Source organism: Macrobrachium rosenbergii, chromosome 43 (genome assembly GCF_040412425.1).
Source record: "Macrobrachium rosenbergii isolate ZJJX-2024 chromosome 43, ASM4041242v1, whole genome shotgun sequence".
Taxonomy (NCBI): domain Eukaryota; kingdom Metazoa; phylum Arthropoda; class Malacostraca; order Decapoda; family Palaemonidae; genus Macrobrachium; species Macrobrachium rosenbergii.
Window position 1 is genome coordinate 45,961,625 of NC_089783.1, and position 5,000 is coordinate 45,966,624.

Genomic DNA, 5,000 nt, shown 5'->3' on the forward strand with positions numbered 1-5,000 from the left:
AGCTGAAAACTATTGTTCTCTCTCTCTCTCTCTCTCTCTCTCTCTCTCTCTCTCTCTCTCTCTCTCTCTCTCTCTCTCTTCCAGAATTTAGCTGAAAACAGAGAAATACAATTGTTATAGACTCTCTCTCTCTCTCTCTCTCTCTCTCTCTCTCTCTCTCTCTCTCTCTCTCTCCCCCAGGTGTCTCTCTCACTCTCTAGGTTTAATTAAAAAGACTTATGACACTTTCTCAAAAAAATTCAAAAGATCAGAAATACAATGTAAATAGACTTTTTCTTATAGACTTTACATCACTCTCTCTCTCTCTCTCTCTCTCTCTCTCTCTCTCTCTCTCTCTCTCTCTCTCTCACTTTTCTCCCAGGTTTATTTACGTCACTTTCTAAAAATTCAGAGAAATACAATGTAAAAAGACTTTTGCTTATAGACTTTTGGTTTATTTACTTAAAAAATAAAAAATACAATGAAAAGACTTTTCTTATAGTCACTTCTCTCTCTCTCTCTCTCTCTCTCTCTCTCTCTCTCTCTCTCTCTCTCTCTCTCTCTCTCTCTCTTCCAAGTTTCTTTACATCACTTTCTAAAGAATTTGGAGAAATACATGTAAAAAGACTTAAGCTTACAGCCTTTTCTTTACACTTTCTAAAGAATTTGGAGAAATACATCTAAAAAGACTTAAGCTCTTTACTCTCTCTCTCTCTCTCTCTCTCTCTCTCTCTCTCTCTCTCTCTCTCTCTCTCTCTCAGGGTATTCTTTATTGAAAAGTTGGCTAAATTATTTCCTCAGCCACGAACGTTTATTTCTTGACCGTAGGAATTGAGACAGTTGGAGAGGACAGGGCACAACAAATAAGACATATCCTTTCATTCTCTCCATCTCCCTTCCCAACCTTCATTTCTCCTTCTATCTTTCCATCCCCATATCCTCAATGCCAAACCCTTTATCCTTTCTCCACTTCTACACAAGAGGGGTTCCTCTAAATCCACCTCCCCGCCCCCCCTTCCATATAGTTGTAATACCTTCAACGATTTTTGTGAACTGTGCTACATCCCATGACTGCGTCCATATTCGAAAGGTTTTCAGAAGGATTCAGAAACTTATTCTACCTCCTAAAGTGTCATGTATTATTATTTACTAAGTCTTTAGCCACACCTATGCCTTACCCCGCCACCATTTCTGGAACCCTTAATGCAAACTGACACGAAACCCCGTCGGCAGCAGCTGGTTGTAGTGGCCTGATCCCTCCGCTAAGTAAGGTCATCTGTGGCTTTTTTGACCAGCCAGTTGAACTGATGAGTCACGGCGATCACGCAATATAAAACTAATTTGATGTAAAGATCATGTTTGCGAAACTTTCGTTGTGTTCATCTTATATGAAATTGTAGAGTCTCTCTCTCTCTCTCTCAAAGGTGCCTCACACTGAGGGACCTGGGGCAACCCGAACGAACTGTAAGGTCTGTAAGGTAAGGTAAGGTCTCTCTCTCTCTCTCTCTCTCTCTCTCTCTCTCTCTCTCTCTCTCTCAATCGCAGTATAAGGGGTAGCGGTAGCACATTTGGCTAAAAGCGATTTGACATGTTTGCGAAACTTTCATTGTCTCCATCTTATCTCTCTCTCTCTCTCTCTCTCTCTCTCTCTCTCTCTCTCTCTCTCTCTCTCTCTCTCTCTCAATCGCTGACCCTTGTTCAACAGTTGAACTGGATGAGGAGAAAAAGGTAGAACACATTTCCGGAAATCTGTTGTGATGTTGTAGACCTAAACAGTGATTTATGTATCTGGAAAAGGTGGATCGAAATGAATTATTAGCCCATTCTAATAATAATGATAATAGTGCAAAAAAAATTAATAATAATGACAACAAACGCAACAAGCGTTCAGGATAATTCAGATCTTGTAATGATATGTTTTAAAAGCTATACATAGTGAGCTGTGATACAGTAAAAGAAGAAGAAAAGCATTAGATACAACAATGATTCTATGCTTGCAAGCAAAAGAATGATAATAATGATGTTTATCGTAGAAAATAAAAGACGTCTGAAGTTTTCCAGGGGATAATCTACGTCCTATGGAGATACGTAGTGAAATAAAAATCTTTACATTATGAAACGGCTAACATTTGAAGGGTACAGTGCATACAAACAACACCATGATTATATATATATATATATATATATATATATATATATATATATATATATATATATATATATATATATATATATATATATATATACATATATACACACATATATATAGATATATATACATACATACATACATTAAGATGGGAGAAAACTGGTTATTATTTTTAGAACACTTATATCAGAAGATATTTATACTCGTAAATGTTCGAGTAATTATAGCCAACTGTAAATACTACTACTCCCGTACAAATAGGTTAATTTAAACTCTATGTCTGTACGCGGCTCCGTATATTAAACAGTTTGTGCTGATGACTATAAATATTCTAATAAATGTCAGGTATTGATATCTGTGTTAGGATTCTTGAAGATATCACTGTCTCGGTTTTAAAAAAATACGTTCTATCTCAACAAAGACACGATCGCGAGGCTTCTCCGCGTAAAGTGAATAAAGAGTTAGGGAGACATTCAATTGAATAAACAGAAGACGGGAGCGTTTAAATGAATAAAGCGGAAAGAAACGAAAAAGGATAAAAAATGAATAAGGCGGGAGCTTAAGTGGATAGAGTGTGAAGGGTGTCCCTAACTGAATGAGTCGTGAGGCGCATATGTTGCACATACACAATGTAACACGGCAGTACAAATGTATAGCAGCAGGTTTCGTGCTAATGTTGAAGAAGGTAGGATGAAAATGATGAACAGAAACGCACACCGGGTTTCAAATAGACAAAACGATCTGTGGCCTTGGGTTTAAGTGGACGTGAGAATCACCTTGATGAATAACGTATGATTTTCTAGTCACAGTGAAATCATCTAATAGTCAGACGTAATATCATATGTATGCTTTTCCATTAACACCAAAGTCCTAAATGAAGAAAGATTTGGTTCATTGTAAGTTCAGAAGACAAAACAGTTTATTTAAGTTCAAAGTTGCCAGAACTGCAAAAATAGGATGCAATACTGAACTGAAATGGTTTGCTTAAGTTCAACGTTGCCAGAACTGCAAAAATAGGGTGCAAAACTGGACTAAAATAGTTTATTCAAATTGATATGTGCCAGAACTGCAAAAATAGGGCGCAAAACTGGATTAAAATAGTTTATTCAAATTAATATGTGCCAGAATTGAAAAAATTGGATGCAGAACTGGACAAAAATAGTTTATTTAAGTTCAAAGTTCTCAGAACTGCAATAAATAGAATTTAGAAACTACTAAAATGGTTTATTTAAGTTCAAAGTGCCAGAATTGCAAAAACAGGTTACAAAACTAGACTAAAATAGTTCATTCAATTCCAACTGCAAAATAGGACGGAAAGCTGGACTACAAATGCATTTCTGGCACCAATATCCCAAATACAAGGACGATTATCCTATTTAAAATTCTGATATTAATTTCATCACAAAAATAGACTGAAATCCTTCATTTGATCGTTAGCTTTAATTCTTGAAGTTTAAATAATTCTTTACCAATACTTTCATGACGGTGATTTAGCATTTCGGAAGTTAGATTTCAGCAAAAAAAAAAAAAACTATAAATATAGTGTGTTTAAAACCCAAAGAAGTATACAAAGTAATTTTCAATGTATTTGTACAGGGTCTATCCTGTAGAAGTACTTTAGATACGTTTCATCAAATGGGAAATGAAAAAGGATGTCACTATAAAACAATTACACCTTTTGTTAGATATACAGAAAAAACGTCATCTACAGTATATAAATTTGAAGTCTTCAAATAAAGATTCAAATGGGAAATGAAAGACCCTGTCACTATAAAACAATCGCGTTTTTTGTTAGATTAACAAAGTGTCGCCCACATAAATTTTAAATATTCATATAAAGATTTAAAGAATTCTGTCCGTCAAAGTAACACTATAAAACAATCGCACTTTTTTTTTAGATACACAAAGTGTCGTCCACAAAAATTTTAAATGTTCAAATAAATATTTTAAAGAATTCTGTCAGTCAAAGTAACACTATAATACAATCGCACTTTTTTTAGATACACAAAGTGTCGTCCACATAAATTTTAAATATTCAAATAACGATTTGAAAGAATTCTGTCAGTCAAAGTAACTAAAATTCTACATACACCACTTTTAAAAATGATTCTTAAAAGGAGATTTTTAATAATTAATCACCGTGATGCCTTAAGTATTTTTTTCATTAATAATTGATAATATATTTGAATAATCGCCTCTAAAGCCATTATAATAACCTTCCCTTCTTATTCTGTATGCAGAGGGATGATCCGATTTTATGACGTCATCATAACAAGTAATAAATTATACCTTATTACTGAGTGTCATAAAACTTCATTTATCTCATTTTAACAATATATCTATTTTACTAACTGCTGTTTTTTTAAAACATTTTTAATTATTATCACTAATCTCCAAAGTTTTCTTCTTTATTTCTTGAGGTAAATTGAAGGACAAATTAATTTACATTCTGAGTTAAAGACGAATAGACAACTCCCGCTTATCACAACCTGCATTCGGCATCTCGCATCTACAAATATAAGCATAATGAGCACTAATGTGTCTATTGAACACTGTTTATTATCACAAGAGATTATCCACTTCACTGTTTATTCGGCCCAAGGGATTAAAGCATCGCATTACGTTATCTCCTTGCGCCATCACTGGGCCAGCACAATGAGCTGTGTGCATAACACTATTGGACGGGGCAGAAATTATAGCCAGCTTCGTCGTCTTCAGAGGTGAATTGTATCGGCGCTGTGTCTTAGCATCTTAACTTGGCTTTAATTATAGAACATAGAATTTAGGCCAAAGGCCAAGAGCTCGGACCTAAGAGGTCATTCAGTGCTGAAAGGGAAATTGAGAGTAAAAAGGTTTGAAGAGTGTAACAAGA